The sequence below is a fragment of the Epinephelus lanceolatus genome, chromosome 3 (genome assembly GCF_041903045.1).
Source record: "Epinephelus lanceolatus isolate andai-2023 chromosome 3, ASM4190304v1, whole genome shotgun sequence".
In the NCBI taxonomy this organism is placed as follows: Eukaryota; Metazoa; Chordata; class Actinopteri; order Perciformes; family Serranidae; genus Epinephelus; species Epinephelus lanceolatus.
The window spans coordinates 21,027,068-21,053,273 of record NC_135736.1 but is presented as its reverse complement, the minus strand read 5'-3'; positions in this window follow the sequence as shown (position 1 = coordinate 21,053,273).

Genomic DNA, 26,206 nt, shown 5'->3' with positions numbered 1-26,206 from the left:
TGTTATTGCCATGTTATGCCATCGTTATTGTTTATAAAGCACTGCCTGACACGTATGTTATACGTCACACTAGAGGCCGACGCTGTTGTGTTACAGTCACACCCATTGTGGTCTACAATCTAAAACCTCACACTGGGGCAGCATGATGCCTGCGCTGTTTGGTTCTGTATAAAGAGGCAAAACCAGCATAATGAGGAGTCTTTGTCGCGGCCCGATCGCAGGATCTCTGTGTAAAAAGGGTATATGGGAGTCTAAAGGCCTTTCGCCACAATGGCGGTTTTAGTGGGGGGCCAGCAGGGGCCAGTGCCTCCGTAAATCTGAGTCCGGCCCCCCCTGTGGCCCCCCTGCCGAAGAGTCGGAGGGGCAACGCAGAACGCGGAACTAAATCGTCTCAACAGGTTGCCGGTCGGACCACCTAAAGCGGCGCACCCACCGAAAACATCAGTAGAGAATTGTGTAGCTGTATTTAAGACAACTCTGAGCCTGCATGGCAACACACAGCACCATTGAAGTAAGCTCTGAAAACTTTTTCTGTCTCATTTGGCTCTTGGTAGTTAAATGTCACATCATGTTGATGTAGCCATGTGAAATACGATCCGGAGTTTTCATGGGCGTTTTATTGTGAAAATTGACCGGATACTCTCGTCTTTTCTGCGCCTGACTTCCTGTTTGACTCATTTGGGCTGCACAAATTGACGTGCCGTCGCACGGCATCCGTCAGAAATAGACCCGGCGCGTGTTTTTAGCGGAGCGGAACGCTGAGCTGCTTCTAGGCCGCAGCTGGTGGACCAGCTTACATGGACTTTAATGACCACTATTAGGTCTGCACATGCATAGCAACCGCACCTCGGCTTGATCACGCACACTGGTGGGTTGCCATAAATGGGCCTGTCCCAGAGGCATTCAACGACCAGAGGGCTTTTGAAATCTTCTTTTCGAAGCCGCGTAAAATTAAATGCTCTGATTCAGGGTGCCGTACTTGCAAATCATGAGGGAGGGAAGCAGAAATTTGCTTCTGTTTGTGCGTCAATAATTTCAGTCTTATCTTTTGTTTTCTTTTTGTATTGCATATTTTGTATTGTTTTGCGTATCTGTAACTGTGTTTGTGAGTGAGAGAGTTTTAAAAGAATATTTTGTCTGCACATGATTTAAAATATAAAAAAATAGCCCTCCAGAGGCAGATCAGTAGGTCAGTCATTTTTCTTTTGATTACTGAAATGTTTAACCACTAATCCTTAGCCGTAATTTAAGTGTGACCCTTCACCATAACATACCACTAGTGTTTTTATCAGTAAAAATAGAATATTTTTCACACATAACAAGCACAAAGATGTTGAAATCTAGGCATATTCTACCATTGTAACTTGGCTCTCAGAATTCACCAGACTGATGCCTTTAAATCAAATATATACAAAATTTTCTCCCGGGGGAGCATGCCCCCCGACCCCCCTACAGGATTGGATGTAGTCTCCAAAAATCCTTTGTATATCTGTATATCTGTACACACACACACACACACACACACACACACACACACACACACACATATATGTATTTATATATATATATATATATATATATATATATATATATATATATATATATATATATATATGTATGTATGTATGTATGTATGTATGTGTGTGTGTGTATATATATATATACAGTACAGGCCAAAAGTTTGGACACACCTTCTCATTCAATGCGTTTTCTTTATTTTCATGACTATTTACATTGTAGATTCTCACTGAAGGCATCAAAACTATGAATGAACACATGTGGAGTTATGTACTTAACAAAAAAAGGTGAAATAACTGAAAACATGCTTTATATTCTAGTTTCTTCAAAATAGCCACCCTTTGCTCTGATTACTGCTTTGCACACTCTTGGCATTCTCTCCATGAGCTTCAAGAGGTAGTCACCTGAAATGGTTTCCACTTCACAGGTGTGCCTTATCAGGGTTAATTAATGGAATTTCTTGCTTTATCAATGGGGTTGGGACCATCAATTGTGTTGTGCAGAAGTCAGGTTAATACACAGCCGACAGCCCTATTGGACAACTGTTAAAATTCATATTATGGCAAGAACCAATCAGCTAACTAAAGAAAAACGAGTGGCCATCATTACTTTAAGAAATGAAGGTCAGTCAGCCCGGAAAATTGCAAAAACTTTAAATGTGTCCCCAAGTGGAGTCGCAAAAACCATCAAGCGCTACAACGAAACTGGCACACATGAGGACCGACCCAGGAAAGGAAGACCAAGAGTCACCTCTGCTTCTGAGGATAAGTTCATCCGAGTCACCAGCCTCAGAAATCGCAAGTTAACAGCAGCTCAGATCAGAGACCAGATGAATGCCACACAGAGTTCTAGCAGCAGACCCATCTCTAGAATAACTGTTAAGAGGAGACTGCGCAAATCAGGCCTTCATGGTCAAATAGCTGCTAGGAAACCACTGCTAAGGAGAGGCAACAAGCAGAAGAGATTTGTTTGGGCCAAGAAACACAAGGAATGGACATTAGACCAGTGGAAATCTGTGCTTTGGTCTGATGAGTCCAAATTTGAGATCTTTGGTTCCAACCGCCGTGTCTTTGTGAGACGCAGAAAAGGTGAACGGATGGATTCCACATGCCTGGTTCCCACTGTGAAACATGGAGGAGGAGGTGTGATGGTGTGGGGGTGTTTTGCTGGTGACACTGTTGGGGATTTATTCAAAATTGAAGGCACACTGAACCAGCATGGCTACCACAGCATCCTGCAGCGACATGCCATCCCATCCGGTTTGCGTTTAGTTGGACGATCATTTATTTTTCAACAGGACAATGACCCCAAACACACCTCCAGGCTGCGTAAGGGCTATTTGACCAAGAAGGAGAGTGATGGAGTGCTGCGGCAGATGACCTGGCCTCCACAGTCACCGGACCTGAACCCAATCGAGATGGTTTGGGGTGAGCTGGACCGCAGAGTGAAGGCAAAGGGGCCAACAAGTGCTAAACACCTCTGGGAACTCCTTCAAGACTGTTGGAAAACCATTTCAGGTGACTACCTCTTGAAGCTCATTGAGAGAATGCCAAGAGTGTGCAAAGCAGTAATCAGAGCAAAGGGTGGCTATTTTGAAGAAACTAGAATATAAAACATGTTTTCAGTTATTTCACCTTTTTTTGTTAAGTACATAACTCCACATGTGTTCATTCATAGTTTTGATGCCTTCAGTGAGAATCTACAATGTAAATAGTCATGAAAATAAAGAAAACGCATTGAATGAGAAGGTGTGTCCAAACTTTTGGCCTGTACTGTATATATATATATATATATATATATATATATATATGTATGTATGTATGTATGTATGTATGTATGTATGTGTGTGTATATATATATATATATACAGTACAGGCCAAAAGTTTGGACACACCTTCTCATTCAATGCGTTTTCTTTATTTTCATGACTATTTACATTGTAGATTCTCACTGAAGGCATCAAAACTATGAATGAACACATGTGGAGTTATGTACTTAACAAAAAAAGGTGAAATAACTGAAAACATGTTTTATATTCTAGTTTCTTCAAAATAGCCACCCTTTGCTCTGATTACTGCTTTGCACACTCTTGGCATTCTCTCCATGAGCTTCAAGAGGTAGTCACCTGAAATGGTTTTCCAACAGTCTTGAAGGAGTTCCCAGAGGTGTTTAGCACTTGTTGGCCCCTTTGCCTTCACTCTGCGGTCCAGCTCACCCCAAACCATCTCGATTGGGTTCAGGTCCGGTGACTGTGGAGGCCAGGTCATCTGCCGCAGCACTCCATCACTCTCCTTCTTGGTCAAATAGCCCTTACACAGCCTGGGGGTGTGTTTGGGGTCATTGTCCTGTTGAAAAATAAATGATCGTCCAACTAAACGCAAACCGGATGGGATGGCATGTCGCTGCAGGATGCTGTGGTAGCCATGCTGGTTCAGTGTGCCTTCAATTTTGAATAAATCCCCAACAGTGTCACCAGCAAAACACCCCCACACCATCACACCTCCTCCTCCATGCTTCACAGTGGGAACCAGGCATGTGGAATCAATCCGTTCACCTTTTCTGCGTCTCACAAAGACACGGCGGTTGGAACCAAAGATCTCAAATTTGGACTCATCAGACCAAAGCACAGATTTCCACTGGTCTAATGTCCATTCCTTGTGTTTCTTGGCCCAAACAAATCTCTTCTGCTTGTTGCCTCTCCTTAGCAGTGGTTTCCTAGCAGCTATTTGACCATGAAGGCCTGATTCGCGCAGTCTCCTCTTAACAGTTGTTCTAGAGATGGGTCTGCTGCTAGAACTCTGTGTGGCATTCATCTGGTCTTTGATCTGAGCTGCTGTTAACTTGCCATTTCTGAGGCTGGTGACTCGGATGAACTTATCCTCAGAAGCAGAGGTGACTCTTGGTCTTCCTTTCCTAGGTCGGTCCTCATGTGTGCCAGTTTCGTTGTAGCGCTTGATGGTTTTTGCGACTCCACTTGGGGTCACATTTAAAGTTTTTGCAATTTTCCGGACTGACTGACCTTCATTTCTTAAAGTAATGATGGCCACTCGTTTTTCTTTAGTTAGCTGATTGGTTCTTGCCATAATATGAATTTTAACAGTTGTCCAATAGGGCTGTCGGCTGTGTATTAACCTGACTTCTGCACAACACAACTGATGGTCCCAACCCCATTGATAAAGCAAGAAATTCCACTAATTAACCCTGATAAGGCACACCTGTGAAGTGGAAACCATTTCAGGTGACTACCTCTAGAAGCTCATGGAGAGAATGCCAAGAGTGTGCAAAGCAGTAATCAGAGCAAAGGGTGGCTATTTTGAAGAAACTAGAATATAAAACATGTTTTCAGTTATTTCACCTTTTTTTGTTAAGTACATAACTCCACATGTGTTCATTCATAGTTTTGATGCCTTCAGTGAGAATCTACAATGTAAATAGTCATGAAAATAAAGAAAACGCATTGAATGAGAAGGTGTGTCCAAACTTTTGGCCTGTACTGTATATGTATATATCTTATTGTTCAGACTTAGATATTTGACCCTACTTGTATGTGCCCCTGTATCAAAAGGACTGGCCCTAGCTTGGCCCCCCCATTGAAACTGGCCTAGAACCGCCACTGTTTCACCATCACCCTTGAACCACAATACTCAGTGCAGCTTTATATTTTGATGAATGATGAACCATTGTATGTTACATTGGGCTGGTATTTAGCTTTTGATGAATGTGTGTCTCGTTTTTGTATTAAAATCATCCTCTCATGTGAGGTCTGCATCTGCTGTGAGTGACTATTTCAGCATTAAAAGAGGCACAACGACGCTCACTCAAAAATAATTGAGAGGCATGAGAATGAAATGCTCCTTCCTGCTGTTCGGTAAAACAAAGTACAGCGTGTTGTTTCCTGTTTGATGACATATGCTGGTGTCTTATCTCATGAATAAAGTGAGGTTTAGAATAAAGCTACGCAGAAGGCTGGCCTCAGTCTGGTGTGTATGGAAAAGGCTGCAGAGCAAGTAATAGCAGCAGGCATGTGGGAGTGTTTAATGGAGAGTGGAGTAATTTGCGCTTTTTAATGATGATTAGAGGAGGAAATTGGCTCAGATTTACAGTGTCACCACCGAGACAGAGGAGGGAGAAAATAGAATAAAGGCCTCTAAATTGTCTGATCCTCTGTGTGTGTGTGCGTGCATGTGCATATATGTGTGTCTGTGCACAGGTGTGAGACAGGGAGAGAGACCCGTAACGTACGACTGACCCCCCTCACAACACCCATCCACCCACACACCTCCACACCTCCACTTCCAGAGGAAATGTATCACTTAAACCAACTGCAGCTCAGCTCACAGAACCTAATGAATCTGGACTCAATTTTACGCCTAGCTGCCCTTCCAACTGACACACACACTCCCTCTCTCTCTCTCTCTCTCTCTCCCTCTCTCTCACACACACACACACACACACACATACACACACACACATACACACACACACACACACACACTTAAATACTGAGGCAGTCCCACCTATAGCTGGGTGGTAGTCTTTGTGACGTAAAGAGGAAATTGGAAAAGTGTGATTACGGTTCTGATTGGCAGAAGAGTCTTCTCTCAGACTTTTCTGTCTCCTCATCAACACTTTGTTCTTCTTTTTGACCTCTCCATTATCTGACAAAAACCTCTGACATGTAACTCTTTTTATGGCCTTTTATCGCTTTCTGTGTCACCTCTTGGTCCCACATTTTTTTTTCCAACATTTGCCAAATTATTAGCATGAAGAAAAACTGCACTGGACGAATAAGGGGGATCTGCTGAAGCTGGGTTTTTATATTAACAAAGTGAAGAGGAGTCTGCCCATTGTAATGTTTTGCCTACAAAAAAAAAAAGAAAGAATACATCACATTCAGCTGATCCAATGTCATTTTCAGTCGTCACAGCAGCTGTGTTTGCCAGTTTTCAGAGAGACTTAAGGTGTTACTATGAAGAAAATTTGCTGGTCAAATATTTTGTGATAAGATGTCCAAATGGGAAAAATACTGAGGCAGCGTTAAAGGTTTTTACAATGGAAATAAGATGTGCTTTACTAAGTCCAAGTTTTTCTGTGCTTTTTAAAAATGGAAATTTGAAGAAAAAAAGTAAACTTGTGTTTGATTAGATCTATCTGCCCAATGTGTGTTGTCTTTTTGGCAGATTTACAGCCTAGCTTCATCATAGTTTTGTTAACTTAATAGCTTATAGTAATAAGACTGGCTCTCACATTTATTCAATAATTTTCTTATGTTTCCACCTCCTTCTGACCAGGAATATGCATTTTACCAAAGGTTTACTGTGATAACCTGAGGAAAAATATAGCTCAACAGTGGCTCACTTGTCAGCTAGTACAGCCTGTTAACAACTGGTAGTAAACAAACATAGCTAGCAGGGGTGTAGTGGGGAAGTGGCTTCTGGGATTCCACCCCTGAATATTTTCTCAAATGCCCCAAATCTAAGCTGTTCCCTCACGAAATGTAATATAATTGAACACAAAGTTCTTCTGTTGGTCAAATATTCAGTTTAGACTACATTTACTTGGAACTGTTGGGGATTCTTCTTTCAATTAGAGCAGCCCATATTGTTATGGCATGGATTTAAATGTAGCAGATTTGTCAGATTAACGTTAACTACTTTTACACTGCCTGTCCAAGGTGGGAATATCGTGTCATTTTGTATATAAGGTACAATCCCAGGAACAGGGGACAGAGTTATCTTGCCTCTGAGCTAGGAACGGAGGTACCAAAAGCCCTGAAACAAAGTCTGCGTAAACAAAAAAAAAAAAAAAGGCTTGACCACGGGTTGAACAGGTGTGACATTTTGATTACGTTTGGTGTGGATTTAAATAGCAGCTGTTAGCAGTTTGCAGCTAACTCAAAGATGAAGAATTGTGAAAACAATGAGATTCAGGCGCTCCTTACCCTCCGAGCACAGAACGATATCAGCCAGCATATAACAGAGAAGGTAAATGATCGTGATTGACATGCAATGCCAGTGTTTTTGTTTAGAAAGCGCTGTTGACGCATACATGATATGTCACACTAGTGGCCGACGCTTTTGTGTTACATGTCATGCCTCTTTTGATTGTGGGATGCAGTGTACAATCCCACACTGGATTGGAATGATGCTGCCGTCATTTGGTTGTGTGTAAAAATGCAAAGGAGACATAATGAAGGGACTTTGTAGCGACCCTATAGCGCGATCTTTAAGTAAAAAGACCTAACCGTTCTTTGAACTCTGCTCCAGCATAGTATAACAAAAATAGGACTATTAATGCTCCAACCCTACCTATTTTACATAACTTAAAAATAGTTACATCAGACAATTTGGGCCTGTTTTTAGGTGGCGGGAGCAAAAAGTAGTCATCCTCAACATTTACTGTGTTGTGGTTTCAGAATGATGAAGACAGTTTGAGAACAAACAGATAAAAAATAAGATGCAGGCTCTACAGGATATTTTTTTCTTTGGAAACTATCATGTTTTTCCTAAATGATGTACAGATTTTTTAGCATCCTATTAACTTAAATGACTTGAAAAATAGTGTTTATAGCTACCGTAAATGGGGAAGAAAGTCTCCTTGACCCCATACATTTGGGGTCCTGAACCTGAACCTCAAACAACCCTCTCATAGAAAATACTGAGATAAAGTATGGTGAATTTCTGGCAGTTTGATATATTATAAGCAGTGGTTTAGGACAATGATTGAACTGTTAATATATATTTGGAATGTCCAGAAAATCTGAATGAATTGTCATTAAAGGGAAATTTCGGTTTATTTCAACCCGTCTCCTATCGTCCTAAATTTGTTTCAAGTGGCTAGTGACATAAAAATAATAGTTAGCATGTTAGCCGTTAGCCTAGATACAGGCGGGGCGCATAGTAGCGTCAGACCTGTTAAAACGTAAGTGAACAGGCATACTCTTCAAGTGCAAAGTTAGTCCACTAAACAAGCTTTTTTTCCACAAAGACCGCCTCATGTCATTAGGATAAATGTCAGAGAACATATAGAAAATGACATGTAAACGTGTTGTCTTACCTTACCGGTATGGTGCCATGTTTGTTTACCATTTAGCTCTGCTTTCCAAAGCGCGGCCGAAATATTGCAAGAACAAGCAGCGATCTTATACCGTGCCTGAAATCTCGCGAGCTCTAGATAAAGCCCAGCTGGATACTACTCCCGGTGGAGGTGTCTTGTCACATCCAGACCTTGAAAAGAAGGCTGCAACTGGTCCCATCCCTTGCAACAGAGGCATTCCTCTTCTGTGGGCACTGGGGCACAGCATCCACAAGTACACCAACAATCTCCAGAGCTACGCAGCCTTGCAGCAGCCATTCTTCCTCTCTCGTCCTCTACCTGTTGCGCCTCTCTCTCTCTCCTCCTCCGTTCTTCAATTTCACGAAGCTCTTCGTCAGTGTATTCTGGCTCAAATAAATAAGGGCGGCCATCAAACTCAAAAAAATCAAATGCAAAATCAAATTCCTCCTCCACAAAGTCGAAGTCTGGCAAAAAGTCAGCCATTATTCTATAAATCTTTCATAAAATAAATGAATGAACCTTTCAGGCTACTTTCCGGTTCTGCCTTCCAGCTGTTGCTGCTTGTTCTCGCGAGATTTCGGGCACGGTATGAGATCGCTGCTTATTCTCGCGATATTTCGGTTACACTTTGGAAAGCAGAGTTAAATGGTAAACAAACATGGCACCACACCGGTAAGGTAAGACAACACGTTTACATGTCGTTTTCTATATGTTCTTTGACATTTATCCTAACGATATGAGGCAGTCTTTGTGTGCTTGTTTAGTGGACTAACTTTGCACTTGAAGTATGCCCGTTCACTTACGTTTTAACAGGTCTGACGCTACTATGCGCCCCGTCTGTATCTAGGCTAACAGTTAACATGCTAACTATTATTTTTATGTCACTAGTCACTTGAAACAAATTTAGGACGATAGGAGACAGGTTGAAATATACCGAAATTTCCCTTTAAGCTTTACTCCATTATTCAATCACTCTGTGTTTATGTTAGATATGTTTCTGTTGACACTGAGGTTGCAGCAGCTTTTACTTGGAGTAGTTTCATCTGCACTTGTAGCCATTTTGTGGGAATTTTAGAGTCACTATTTTTCCATCTCTGGCACAGGAGATCACAAAGTACGTGCCCACTTATTGGCCCCACAGTGTTGCAATTAGCTTGGTATAACAGAGGAAACAACTGTTAATAACTAATAAATACAACACCCTATTGCTGGAAATGCTGAAAAATGTGTAGATGTGTGTAGCAACAATTATTCTGCAGAACAACACCAAACCTATTTGAATCATTGTCAAAATCTGAGCTGTGGGTGGTTGAGAGGTTGGAAAAGCATTTTGATTTTTTTTTAAAACTACATGTCACATTTTTAAATGTTAATTGTTAATATTTCAGAACAAAACTCTTCAGTTTGGTGAAAACAAGCTGGTGTTGGTGCTGAACTGTCTCCCACCTCTGCTGAGGCCTCAGTGAGTTTTGAGTGAAAAGCTCTTCAGAATGGTTAAAAAAGAAATGACATTTAGTGTGAAATCACTCAAACAATTTTGATCATAGATAACAACTTGAGAGGAGAGCAACCCTTAAAATACAGGTCTGTTATGATTCACAAAATGTCTCTCTCCAACACACATGGGCACGTGCGCACACAAACACACACATGCACGTGCGCACACAGATAGAGACACACGCCACATACATTCTGTAATTCTGAAGATGAGCTGTGCAGCTTCTTTTTTTTTTGTTGGAGAGCCGTAGCATGCATTTCTCTATTAAGATATGTAAATTCATAATCTCTCAAATACCCATTTTTACATCCATTTCTGTCTGTCATTCAAGCAGCTTTCATTCTCTCCTTCTGTCGAGCCTTTCCCTTCGTTTTCCGCCTCTGTCTTGTGGTTTGTATGTCTGTCCTCTCCCCTCTGCCTCCATCCAAACAGCAAACGGCAGTGGAGGAGACTTGTCTCGTCCCTAAAGGCCAATTGTCAGGCATAATTACCATCAGAGAATTAGAGGTTGAAAAAGCAGATTAGATTAGGGCGTGTGTTTCATTTTTTTCTCCCCTTTCCTCTTCTTTTTGCATTGTTCCTCTGCACTCTTTATTTTTCTCATTATTATAGAATTAAAGAAGAAAGAAATAGAAAATTAAAGAGTGCAAAAAAACCCCAATGTTGGAATGAAAAAAAAATCTGCAACAGAAAAATATTAATTTGCATCAAGGCTGCAGGTAACAATTACTTTTATAACCAATTAATTTGTAAATTATTTTACTGTTATTTGTTTGGTGTAAAAAAAAATAGAATAAAATTGTGAAAAATGCCTCTTAACACTTCTCTAGAGCTAAAGGCAACATCTTTAAATGCCTCTTTTGTCCCACTAACAAGCCATAGCCAATAGATATTTAATTTAATATGATAGATCACAGTGAACAGCAGCAAATCCTCACATTGGGGAAGCAAGAAACACAGCATGTTTTATTGATTAATGGCTTAAACGATTCATTAACAACCAAAACTATTATTTTTCTGTTTTTGCAGTCACTTAATCATTTCAGCACCTGTTTGCATTAAAGTTAGATTTAGCTGCTAATTCAGGCTGCTCTCATTCAGAGTTCGTACTAAAACCTACAAAGAGTAATGCACTGTAATTTGTATATAACCCACATCACAGTGAGCCAGGAGGCTGTGATCGCAGCAGAGGTGGGGGGCTTCAGTCACATGAATTGACCTGAATCAGACTTGTTGCAAATTTGAGGACTTGAGACTCGCTCAGCTAACATTGATGAAAGACTCGACTTTGACTTGGTATTTATGACTTGAAACTTGACTTAGATTTGAGAGATGACTTTAAAGGACCTGACATTTTTTTGATTAAATATTTGCATTTTTCTAGAGTGAAAAGTTTTGTTTATGAAAAATGATTGGGTGATATTTGGTGCAATGCGTGCAAACCTGGCAACCTATTAGGATGCCGCAGACCAGCAGATAAGACCAACTAAGAGGCAGCTATCATAAAGAGTGATAGTCCAAAATTATTAATATTTAGATTTGAGCATTACTGTATGTTGTCCGTGATGGTTGTGAAAACAGACCAGTGGTATGCAAGATCTCCTGCTCAGAAATTAGTGACATGACCATTACAACATCCAACTTCATCAACCCACAACAAAAGAGGTACATGAATGTGTGTTATTAGCTCACTTGTGCTGCTGCTTGCTGTATGTGCTTATGCCTCCCCACACACACACACACACATACATTCTCACTGATTAATTGGGTCTGGTTATTTATATCATTGTGGTGTATTTATTATGAATAGCCTACAGTCCATCTGATACTCATTTTGTTTGTTTGTTGTCGTTTCATCACTACACATGCAACTGAGGCCAGTATCTCACTATCATGATCCTCATTCATATTTTAAGAAGCTACAAATTATTTTCAGCTACAAAATACATCTGAAAAGCTGGAAATAAGAACAGAAGTACAGAGAGTTGTTGCATAGGGATGATACCCTGTCTCATAGTTGCATTGGTGTGAATCGGCAAATTTTTAGAACATTGCAGAACACCGCATTGCAAGTAGTTATCTGGTTCAACTTGGTCTGAACTGGGCTTTACTCCAACCTCAGGATCATGTGACTATGCAGGTCCTTTGTCATAAGACAGGAGCAAAGAAGGAAGTCGGGTGAGGAGAGACGAGACCCGCGTAGGGAAGTGATGAGAATGGTAGCAAACAAGCACAGGACTTTGACCCAGGAGCCTGCGCTTTGTGTCCCATGTGAAACCAAAAGTCAAAGTCTATTCCATATTGTGAAGGGCTCATTGCATGACGAAAGTATACTGTCAATCCAAAACAAAAAACAAAAAAAATACAAAATGCAAGTCTCCATCAAAAACAATCCAAGACACACTGTAGGGTTTGTGCAAAAAATAAAATGCCTTTATTTTGCATGGCAATACCGTTATACTTACAGATCTTCATCAGGGTCATGGTCTTCTGTAGCTTACACACCTGTGTTGTGTTACACTAATGAGCTGAGTGAGAAGATAACTCTCCTCCAATGTGCAAGCCTATTGGTCAAAAACAAGGAAGTGATTCACCAATATTGGAGACAATGACCCTGATGAGGACCTATGAGTCACAACGCATTGGTCCTTTTAATCTATATTGCCATGTAAAATAAAGACATGTTAATTCTTGCACACTTCTTACAGTGTGCCTTGGATGGTTATAACGTTTTGCAATGAGCTCTTCAGAAGATGGAATAAGCACAGTACACCTGAAGTATCCAAAGAGCACCTGTATGTGACTACTACTAAGACCCAGCGGCGATTCTTCTCCTTTGTCTTCAGTGTTGAGTCATTTTAAGTGGTGTGTTGGCCAGATTAACAGTTTAATTTTGTCCAACCCATTAATATCAGTGAGGGTAGATTAAATAACAAAATCACCTCTCAATATAATGCAATACAGTTCAACAGTGCCACAAACTGCAGCCTCCAAAGATGCCACGCAGTTACATCAACACCTCTCTTTAACTGTTTTAAGAATAACTGAACAATATTACCTCCATTATTTCTTACAGGACAGTTGTATTAGACTACATTACTGTTAGCAAGGTGTACCTACCTAATAAACTAGCAACTGACTGTAAATAGTCTAAGTATAGACACTTTATGTGCGCACACATAAAGACACAAACACACTTATTGATTGACTGGGCAAATCTTCAATAAAGCGCCCCCCTCTGCAGCTGTCTAACCTCCTCCAGACACACACACACACACACACCCAAACACACTTTCTCTAAAGCTCCAACACAACCATAAACAAGCGTAGTGCGACTGTGTTTGATAGAGTGAGGAGTAAAGCTCGATTTGGTCCTTTGGCACCCTGGAGTTTGGATCCTGTCCCCGCTCTTTGGCTATCCTCTGTCATTTCGGCCTTGCCAACTCTGTCTTACGCACACACACGCGCGCACACACACACACACACGCACACACACATACAGAGCATGCCAACTGTTACACTATCCAAGCCAGAATGACCATGTGTTGTTGTATCCTTCGAATGTCTCCATCATAACAGCAGCGCTTCTAATAGCACTTCTTCTGTGACACCACTCGGTTTCTTTTCTTTTCTAATGTCCTCCCTGTTCTCCTCTGTCATTCAGATCAATAGTGGCTGACATCATTAAAATGCAGCAGGCCGATCTTTACTCACACACACTTGCCTGCACACACACACACACACACACGCACACACACTCCTAGAATCAACACAATAATTGAAATATTTTCAACCTGATTAGGTCTGGCCTGCTGGCTGGGTCGGTTGCTAGGGCTGTGCTCCCTGGTTGCTAGGGGGAGTAAATCATCTGGCATTATTTGATTTCTGTTCGAGATATGAAACCGTTACCGCCGCGATTAAATGTCTCACAGCTTAGACACCTTGAGGGGGGAAAAGACTGAGGAAGAGAAAAGGGAGAGAGACCGAGAGAGAGATTAAGTTGCGGAGGGAGGGGAGGCAGGGAGAAACCCCTCGTGAGAAAGAAATATGAGAAAAGGTGAGAATGATAATGCCTAAATACAGAAATACATAGTGTGTGTGAGAGAGAGAATAACAGGGTAATAAGGATGAAATGTTTGCCTGCACTTCTAAGTCTCAGTTGGCTTTTCTTTCCTCCTGACAACTGACAGGTTAGTGTGTGTGAGTGTGTGCATGTGTGACAACGATGTGTTTATGCGAGCATGCATGCACAGTTTCCAATGGGGCCGACAGGCATGAATCCTCTGTGTGTGTGCATGTGTGTGTGCGTGTGTGTGCTCTGGAGTTGTTGATATAGAGATGTCTACAGAGTCACGGTGAGGGCACGGGGATCCGCCTACACATGGGAGCTGTGGGCGTTCTCAAATGTTTATAAAACACAAACTGAACCAAGTACTCCCACTGGAACACACGTTATACACAGAAGGAGACGAGCAGAGAGGAAAGAAAAGACAGAGTGAAGGAAAATGACTGTCATTCTGAGCGATGCTGTTCTACTTGTAAAATATAATTAGTTATTGAGAAAATGGCTCTGTGCAATAATAGCCATGTATGTTATTGTCACGACTTATTGTGTAAAAACTCCAAGTCTTTTCTTTGTTCTACAATTTAAAACCGTCATATTACATTGACACTGCACACACTCTAGCCCACATACTTTCTGTGTGTGTACATGTACAGGTATATAGGTATATCCTTCTGAGACCTAAACTTTTGTTCGGTATGCATTTTTAATTTCTCCTAGCTATCTTGGATCAGTAGGACCTGATAAGTATAAAAAACGAAACATCGTCAATGATAATAAAGTCCCAATGTCTTCAAACGAGTATTTACTAATCAACAACAACTTATTTATATATAGCTTGTTACTGTTGATACAATTGGTCAAATATGTTGCCCTATCAAACTACAAACATTATAAATCATAAATAAACAAGTTCCAACCATAAAATCTGATCAGGTTTTGGACCTCGTCCTCTTTTGTGTTGGGACTGGCTGCAGACTGACTTGGCAGAGATGGCTGCAATTTTGTTTTTACATGGATTAGTGTATTGTGCTCTTACTGCCACTAGATGGCACCAAAAAAGTGTCCACAATCTAGGACAACAGGTCTAAGTTAAGTACAGTGAAGTATAAGGTCAAGTAAACCCGAAATGTGATGTCCTCATGTAAGGACACAGGGTCTCAGGAGGAAGCAGCTATACAGACCGAATTACCGTGACTTCATGCTGTAACTGCAATATTTAAAAATATATAGTTAAACACGGTGGTCAGACCTATCAGACGTTTCTGCTGTCTTATTTTATGTAGGCCTACTGTGTTGCTTTGCTAGTGTCTTTAGCCTAACTAACACAATGCCAACAACCTCAAATCAGTTGTTTCTTTGATTGCTAAAAATGAATGAGACATATGTAAAACTTTCTTGTCACAAAATGCTTCCCAATAATTTCAGCCATGAGGACCAGGCTGCCAGGTTTTCCCAACTCCTGACACTTTGAGGAGTGGTAGAGGAAAAGCAAACAGAGTCATGGTTCCAAGTGACAACCGCTGAAAAATAAAGAATCAACAACTTTCATGTATAAAATCGTGACTTGGTCAGATTCTTAGCAAGAGGCTGTATTAATGTCCTCTTGTTGCTCAAAATACGACCCAGGAAGGCTGATTCAAGTGATAGATCCAGGAGTTTGATGACTTAGTGTACACAAATACAGTGCCCAGCAGTTTATAGTACTATAAGTAAGGATTTTACAACTCACAACTGGAAGGTTTTTTTATGGGGAAAATTCTCCGTAACAACAACTGTGACATAAACAGTAAATAACTCACAAAGTAATCTGTCAGGAATACAGGCTTACATGTATTTTTATTGGCCAGCGGATTGCATGTATTATATTGCATTGTGTTGCTGCATAAGTGGAGCCAGGCTAAACTTTTTTTAGTGCAGTGGTGTCACAAATGAATGAGGAGGCAGTCTTTCTACATGCAGTGCTAATGTCTGAACATGGCCTCAGTCACTTTGGATTAAGTATGTTTTTCATTTAGGCAAATGTTTTGCACAGCCCTGTATCTACAGATAACATTAAACACAGATACATTAAAAAGTTAAGTTGTTCAAAAAGGTTTTGCAGAAAAACCAAGCAGCAGCCTCGGTGGCTGAGAAATGGAGCCAATGCGGATGTGCCAAAAACAGCAGTTCCTCTAATGGCCACTTGAGGCTGGCTCCAGAGGCGAGTCAGTCCCCATAGACCCCCATTTTAAAATCCCTGACTTTACAGCAGAAATAAACATGTTTACAACCTGGTACAACCTGTAGCTAATTTACTTGCTGATGATAACTGTATGGGGGTGAATGTTTTTACACTCACTCGTTGACAATTTAATTAAGTCTTAAAGGTACGCATAATTAAAGGCGTGGGTGCTTGAGTGACAGGCTGTCTGCGTGGCCTCACCTTAGGTTATCATTCACATCCATCCCTCACTCCTTCACAGCTTCAACCTCTTGTCCAAATATGGTCAAGTTGCTGACAGCTGAAATGCCACGGTATCCATGGTAACTATACATCCATTAATTCATACAGTCTATGAGAAAAAGAAATAAGGTATTGAAAAAAACTATTATTTTGATATTAATACCAGAATGTGAAAGCTCACGCACACCTTCAAAAACCTGTGGACAGATGCGTCCAGAGGAAGTTCTCCATAGGTGAAGAAAAAGAAAGTCCCGCACATTGTCTACTTACTTGTAATAAACTTTATTAAATAAACAACATTTTCATCATCAGACCTTCATCAGGTTTAGTAAAGGAACAGCACCACAATGCAAGTGTTGTACAGGGACTGGGTATTTTCATTCAACTCTGTTTCCCAAAAATATGTTTTATATACAACTAATTTGCATCAGTAAATATATTTTGAAGGAAACATAATGCCTACTGGTATACATTTTTTACTGACAAAAATAATGTGTTGATGCTGAACCTAGCAAAATGGGTAAAATGTTCATTAAAGGTGTGTTTAATTTTTTCCCTCCAATATTACTAATCTGTACAATATGTGTTTGTAGTGTCTAAAGCATTATTAAACTCTTTCATGGTTATGTCCAGTCACTGGCAGTACTTGGTTGAGTTAAAGGGAAGATTGAGGTCTTTGTTTAATACTGAAAAAACATACTCGATCTCTAATGTCAAAGTCCTGCATTTGTTTGCCATCAATCCCGACCACCTACCTGACAGTTACAGTACTTGTAGCATTTCATTCTTGCCTGTGAACACAATTTATGCGGCGATTACAAATGTCCCCACAACATAATTGAGAAAACAATTCAGTTAATTTTTAATAGACAGGGTTAGTTTCTGTATACAAAGCACATATTGTACAAAATTGTGCACATTTTCCCAGTCAAATTTTCAAATTCCCGCAGCCATCTGTGTCTCTCCTCTCCCTGTTTCATGTTCGCACGGTTTATGTTGACCTCTCACAGGCCGCACGAAGCCAACAAGCCCTGTCTGATAGGATTACAGCAGTAAGCGCTTGTATTTGTATGTAGCTGTCTGTGGTTGCCTTTCTGTCTCCCTCTTCCCCTCCCTGTCTTTGCTTGTGTGTGTGTGTGTGTGTGTGTGTGTGTGTTTCTAAGTGAGCAGTGAACATCGCTGAGTAATATAAAGCTACTTGAACGTGCTGTCAGATGGAGAGATGAAAATGAAAGAGGAGGAGAAATGATTGTGTACCACTCGCAGCACTCCACGTGAAGAGCTCCCAGACCGTTTTATGTCAAGCACCCCAAATAGTTCTGTATTTGATCACGGACCCCCTTTTGATAAGTTTGTGTCCTTACCCCACATTCATAATGTCAGCAACCTGGTTGATGGGTTGCTCTGTTCTGACCAGTTGTAGCCGGCGTGAGAGGCTCTGATTTTAACAGCGTAGTGGTCGAGTGCAGGTCAGTGTTTTTACAGCAGTGGTACAGCCTCACACAATCGTATGGTCTTCTATAGAGTGCTGTAATCTGACAAAGGGTGATAAACTGCATGCATGCATCTGCTCCCTCTTTTGTTTTTCAAATTCGAAAAATAAACTTTTAACGTCTAACTCTGAATAAGCAGAACAACTGTATCATAAAATTAAATCTCAGAAAAAAAAGAAAACATGAAAATTTGATTGGCTGTTGATTCCCAGCTAAACGCTCCGAAATACTAAATGTTCAGCCAACTTGTCGACAAACTTTTCTCAGCCAACATGCTTGTTAACCCCCTGACCTTCCACGCATCAGTCGCTCAGCTCAGTTGGCAATTAATGGACTCACTGTGACTTGTTGATTGTGTTTGTGGTGTTAACATGAGGTTAGGAACCGAATCGGAGAGGGCCTTTGTTGCTGACTTGACACAAGATGAAATAATTAAGCTTATACTGTATGTTGCTATTACTGAAGGAACAATAAAAAATAAAGAGGGTTCCTAAAGCAGTGATGTTAAAGGATTCTTTATTTTGTAGGGGGACTTCCTGTCAACCCTGTAGGCCATATAGATTGACTACTGATGACCACACGATCACAGTGGGTAAACCTGTGCTGGATGTGAGGAAGCAACATCTTTACTCTCCAGTTTGCTATTTATGTAAATGTCATGAAGTATGTATCATACAGTAGTATGGTAAAGGCAGTTTTTGTTTGCTCATCATATAATTTGGATTTACTGTTTGCTTCTTCATACATTTTCTGTTCCTGATGAAACATGAATCATTCACAAATATTCAGTCTCTTCAAAAACACCTTTATTAGCTCTATCCCGTATAAAAAAAAGGTACACTGAAGGCAAATTAACATAATTTAAAGTCTTGAATGCTACAAAAACCAAACGCTAATATATTGAAACACATGTAAAAAAAACAACAACAAAAAAACAACAACATTTAACTGTGATTAAGTTAAACTTATTCTAGTGCAGTATTGTTGTCATTTTTTTTCTATATACATTTATGTGAAATGTTTGGTCCTGAAATGCTCTTCCAGTTTCTAATTGAATAATTTGGTAAGTCCAAACATATGATTACAATAATAAAAATGCATCTCCTTTTGATTTTCGGTGACGTCACATTAAATATAAAACCTCTTGACTGTATTTTTTACAGAGCTACAACTGAATAATAACTTAAATGTGAAAAAAAACTTTCAATCTAACTTACATAAACTAGAATAATATTTTGGTTTGTCATCAGTTACTGATCACTGTGTGTCGAGCTGAGCCTATTGAATTAACTGCCTCTCAGCCGTACTTGAATGCAACCTGATTGCCAGAATAAATGTTGGCATTGTTGTTGTTTCTGAAAAGCACAAATATGTTAAGGTTTGTATGTTATTAGGTAGTGGCTACATTGAAACTTCACATTTCAGCAGGCACAAAAACCACTTGGTTATGGTCAGGAAAAGATTGTGTTTTGGCTTAAAATAACTGTTTTTGTGACCAAATCCCGCCTGGAACTACAAAAATGTCTTGGTAAAAACAAACACTTTTCTTGGCACTGTCCCTGGTGGAAACTAAATGACAAGTCGCTACAGAAAACTCATGTTTCGTGGCTAAAGAGCTGTTGGAAGACGCAGCAATGACTCCCTAAAAAACAACCAGTTTTGCTGGTTTTTGGTCTCAAATGGTGGTCCGCAGCTTGGCAGGCTTCTCGCTTAGGTGACATGCCAACCACTTTCTTCTCCACCTCCTGATGGCAGTCAGCTCAGACTACCTCCCTTTAGAACCTTTGATATAATACCTCTGAAACATACAAATGTAACGTATCCAAGGTTTCCAAAAGAACCACAATACCAACGTCTTTTTCTGGTGACTGGGCTGGTGGATGAGTAGTATCACTGGCACTGACTCATTGAAATGTAGCCTAAATTTTCATCGAAGGAAACTGTCTGAATGGTACAGCACAAATTAATGCAAGCCAACTTTTACCTGCCCAATTAAATAAAAAAGGCAACACTGTTCTGATGTAATGTGATGCAACCTTGTCTCCTGGAAATTATGTTTGCACATTACTAATTGGTTTCACCACACTACAAACTCACCAGTGAATTTGTGTTTAAAAGATAGAAATGTTCGGCTTTGATAAACATTAACAGTAGATGATTTCCCAAAAGCATATCCCTGTACCTTCAAAACCACAAAGCACTTTACAGTGGATCGGTACACAACACACTTAACACACTGTGCACCAATGTTCTCAGTGTAGGAAAACAATTTTAGCTGAAATTAGTGTTTTGTTTTTTAGTCCACATAATCTGTAGGAAGAGGTTGTAAAGCTTAACTTCTCTGGTGTGATGCAGTTGAGATAATGACAGCGATACAGCAGCTGTGTTAAACAAAGTGGCTTGTTTTACTTTCTTCCATTGATGTAATATTAGTCACACTTTAGGCTAACTGCAGTGAAAAGGATCATAGTGGGTTTCTGGCAGAAAGTACACTACTCTAATTGCCTTAAACCTGTTTCTCCCTTCAACCAGTCAATACGCCTGCAGTGTGTGTGTGTGTGTGTGTGTGTGTGTGTGTGTTCCACTGGTCAATAAAGCGTGTGCTAAGAGGCAATTGGTTGTTTTTCCTCAACTTGACACGTTAAATGCAGTCACACTTCAGGTAAACACACACAGGCGGGCTCACAGATACACACACAATACTCGCACACACACGCTACGAGGCTATTGGGTAAACAGTATTGATTCTGTCCTGTTTTCAACTTATTTTCCCTATAACCCCTCAGAGCTCAATCACACTCACTGACGAGCATGGAGAGTCTCTTAAATCACACCCACATGCAAACACAAACATTTATTCATAAGTGCCAACACCAGCAGAGAGACAACAGCGCTGTTGTAAATGCCATTTTGTTGACCCAAATGAAAAATAGATGATAGAAAATTTCCACTGATGACTTGAATCATTTACTTCTAAAGCCACTCTCACGAGGCGACATACTGTCTTTGCCTCCAGTCGATCAGTGTTGTGTCGACCCGATTTAATTGGTTTAAGTTTGAGCTGCTTGAATACCACCCACTACAGTGATGCTTGTATCAGCTGAAACATATCACTGGTCATGTGTTCGCTCCTATTTAGTGTTTGTATTTGAACCTGGCAATAAATAAAAAAGATATTTCAAATTAAAGCTGCATGCAGTGACGAATGCGACCTTGCATCTCACTGTACGCTGCGGTACTGGCTGGACGCCGGTTGACGCAGCTGGGCATTTCCGCATCCATCTGAAACTGTGTGCACAAGTTAGATGTTATTTCCTGTGTGGAGTGCATAGTGTTGGAAATGACGCATCACAAATTTTATTTTTCATCCTGTGTCCACTGTGTGGCACTAGAGAACAAATGCTACACACATTATGTTGCTTTATGTCAAGTTTAGACCACACAACGTAAATTTCATAAATCACAAGTCTCACTTCCTGTTGCCAGTAGGTGGCGCAACAACCATAACTCAATATCGGCATGTATTTGTCTTCAGGCCAGGACTGTAATCATGCTTGAGAAATTTGGGACAGATTGCTCAAATTACAACTTCCTGTCTCATGGCAAAACAACTTTTCATCATTAAGGTCTCCAGATTGTACCAAATCTACAATTTTATGTGTTTAAATGTAAAGGAGGAGTTTTAAATGGCAAAAAATGCACTTTGAATTAAAAATGACTGACTTCCTGTTGGGTCTCAGGTATAGCTAGAGACTTTTGTTTTATGTCTGGAGATGATACATACTGTATGCCTACCAAATTTTAGTCATCTACGTCAAATGTAAGACATTCTCACTCCGACCTCGTCAAATATCAACATTTGATAATGGACTTTCTATGCCAAGATTTGATATGCGAGGTACCCTGGGTGCGTTGGTTGTTGACGTTCTGGGATGCCATGCCAACTTCAGCCTGTTACATGCATTATCCGTTTTCAAAATACACTTCCGTTTTCACAGGAAATACGCAGTTTGCGTAGTCTCATTCAAAATAAATGCACTACATTGGTAGTAACACTGCGAATTGATGTTTGTTTCCTTCAACAACAGACACATGTGGTAACATTTTGCCAAAGCAGCCACATGGTTGGGTTTAGGCAACAAAAGCATGAGTTTGGTTTTGGAAAAGAGAACAGGGTTTGGCTTTACAATCGTACAGGTGGAAGTTGGTGGTTGTTGTACTCATCCACCACCCCACCAGGCCACCCTACTCAGACTTTCGCCCCCTTAACTTAGGCCCTGTTTAGACGACAACGGGTTCTCTAAAAACGGAAAAGTCTGTCCTTTGCGTTTTAAAAAACTTCTGCCTTTATATGCCGACGTTATTGAAACGATCTCTGTTCACACGGAGCCGCAAAATCTACTGGAAATGCTGTAGTATGCACGCTAGGCCAATGGGTGGCAGTGTAAATTTGCAAAACAACACCACGGCATGACGCCATGCGCCTGCGCTGAAGCACCTTCCTTTACAACAACCAAAACAAAGAAGACACAATGGCGAAAGCATGCACAGATAACTTTGTCTGGATGGACAACGAGGTGGAGTTGCTACAGTAACAGATCTACACTTCACTTCAAATCAACAGGGTGAGCAGCACAAACAGAGCTCGGTATTGTTGTTGTTGTGACGGTCGGCATGCCTAGTGACTGGAACCGTAATGTGCATGTGCAAAAAGTCTTCGTTTTCAGAGGAACTGCATATTGCAAGTTTACATGACAATGGAGACGCTGCCGTTTCCAAAAAGTTGCACTCTGGAACCCGTTTTCAAAACGTTGCGTTTTCAGCCACCCAAAATGCTGCTGTCATGTAAACGATCGGCCAAAACGCAACTAAAGTTTACCGTTTTCAGTTGAAATCGTTGTTGTATAAACGGGGCCTTACATTGTTGACCCGCTGCATTTCCCCCTGATGCCACCAAACACTGTTACACAATAACAGCGGCTGGCCAAGCATCACACCAATGTGAAACAATGGATTTTTTTTAGTCTGTGTCTGACACCGGAAGTCACTGCTCAACCACTGGTATTGGACTTCAGAGTGAGACCGGGTTGTCAAATTTAAAGATGGGGGCTTTAATTTAGGGGGCACTTTTGAACCAGTTTGCCAAACCCAAGCTTGAGACCCATATTAGATGTAAGTTTTCGCCATGTTTAATATGTGTACCAAGTTCAATGAGTTTTCAAGCACCTCTAGCCCCCAAAAATGTAATTCATTTAAGAGAATATAATAATTCCTTGCATTACTATAGGGTCCTAATTAAAAGAAATGTCAGTATTTACAACCTGGTTCTCATTTTTGCAGTTTGGCTGTAGTTACGTTGCTTTTTCCTCGCCAAGATAATTACAGAAATCTGTTTTAAACATGCTCTGTGTTTGTCTGACCATCTGTAGTCGTTGCCCCTGTTTGATTTCAGTGTTTCCACAGGTCTCAGCAATTAACTTGGAGTGTAAAATGTTATTGTCACTGTTAGGAGTGATATGAACAGGGTCCACTGGCCAATGTGTACTCATACAAGGAGTGTGACTCAGTTTCATGTTTTTGTTACTCTCACACAGAAATAGACATGCAGATAAAAACAAGGACAGAAAAGCTTAACAATATAAACATAATCATTTGACTACTATGTACAGACATGAACATGTATAAAAAAAAAACAGAATTAACTTCAATAATTCTGTATTTGCCATGTGCAGACATTGTAGAAAGCAGGAATTTTAAAAATATAGGAATGTGACATAACAGGATTTTACATGAATTGTCAGGTGATACTATTATTAAATCAATCTTAGTGTTTCTGGGGTATTTATTTCTATATTCTGTATATGAAGTTATATTAAAAGAATTAACTGTCCTCTGCACAGGTAGAAATACACACAGGATGAGTCATGAGGGAGGCTGTATGTCCTAAAGTATTATTCTTAGAGAGAGAAAGCAAAAGCGACAGAGAGATGGAGAGACAGATGGATGATGATTATTTCAATTGTGAGGTTTATGGGTCAGCTCACCCAAATTACAAAAGCGGTATCTAGCGATGCAGTTTTTTTGCTTTATCTGGTGAGATTCTGAGATATCTGTCTCTGAGATTTCTGCCTTCACCACAATGGAGATAAGTTAGGCCTATATTTGAAAAATACACCAACAGCATGTGTTTCCTAAAGCAGTGTTTCTCTGAATACTCCACAGGCCTCGCTATGTACAATTTCCTTTGGAACTTCTGTCTAGCAGAGAAATATTCCCACATGAAAAACTGTCCAAAGTAACAGGGACATTGTTTCTGGTCAGACACATTAATGTCTGAAATGTATTTTCGGATACTCCCAGCACCACAAACACCTTCACTGTACTGGGGCAGAAACCTCCGGGACGGAGATCTCAATATCTCAGCCGCTGAAGCCAAAACATTCAGGAAATATGTAAGGAACTGGCATGGAAACCAAACATGATGAGTAATTGTAGTTTACACTTAAATATGATAGAGTTGCACTATACACAAACACACAAACAATGCTACCCCTCACTGCCAGTAAGGCAGAGGGGAAGGCTGTTTTTTAGAGCCAGGAGTGTGAGGTTTGACACCCTCGCAGCGTCCAAGAATAAATAATTAGTGGAGTTGGCACTGGAGAAGACAGGGGACAGAGATGTCATTATTTACGCCAGATTATAGACACATGCACACACTGACTCACACATGCATACATATACATATTCACACTGATGTGCTTGCAGATGTGCAGTGGGTGACGATCAGCTTTTGATTTGGCAGGTGCCTGTAGATGCATCAGATTTACAGAGCAGTGAGTCCACTTCACACACCGTAGATTTTCACTGTTTGAGGTTGGTCTTTGAAGTTGTCCTCCATTTTTTAGCCACATTCGGCCACGGCATGAGGGAAGGTGATGGTGGTCTGTGACGGTCTAGACTACAATATCTCAACAATTACAGGATGGACTGCCATGACGTTTTGTACACTTATGTTTGGTTAACATACCCATCTAAACATCAGCATGTTAGCACTGTCATTATGAGAATGTTAGCATGCTGATGTTAGCATTTAGCTTAAAGTATGGTGCCTTCTCAACATCATTTATGGTGTAAAAATGTCCTTAATGTCATCTGCTACCTTCATGTTTTATTGGGGATGACAAATACACACGTTCTAAATATCGTAGGGGAGGCGTCCCCTGCGTCCACCCCAAAATCTACACCTTGACTAACTGTAGACTCTTATACTGTGTCTCAAATCACATACTTCCGTTAGTACACTTCCATGTAGTATAGCTATGTGCACTATGTACTCATTGGCGTAGTGCGCGGATTTCGACAAGGTAGTGTGTGTCAAACCACACGCGGCAGTTGTGCACTTACCAGAAATGACGACCGCCAATTTTGACCTCTTCTTCTTCTTTTAATGACTAATGTGCAGCTGTTAGCTAGTTAGCAAACTAGCATTAGCATTCGCGGTATCGTTCGCAGTGCCAAATCATTACAGACTTCTAAATTAACCCAATAAACATACTGCTGGCTTATACCCGACAACAGTATAGTGGTGCTTAGTGCAAAAACACATGTATTTGTACAATGCAGTGACGTTCACGGTCGCACAGTCCTCGGCCGCCATTTTGTTCCACTACATAGCCAAGATGGCGGCCATTGAGGACGAGAAGTGTCCATAGTTCCACACTCAACTTCTTGACCGTTTTGAGTGCACCATCCGGGTACTCATAGTGCACTGCATTTTTCCATACTTCTCAGTGTGAACACACTTATGCACTCAAAATATTAAGTCTAAGTACAGAAGTACGCGATTTGAGACACAGCATTAGTCTTGTTTCATACTAGCATGGGACACTGGTTAGCATCAGATTAGCCCTGAGTTGTGAAATAAATAACAAACTAGCAGTTGTTAGGAAATGTTTTTTAATCATATGATGGATGCTGTAGGTCATCTGCAGCTCTGACATTATTGTTTTTAAAGTAAAAGTTATCTGTGGCTGTATTCATATTATCTTTTATTTATTGGCACATTCCCAGGAAAACTAAGTCAGGATGAACATGTGCGTAGCTCCTCTGGTGTGTTCAGTTCCTTTCACTTT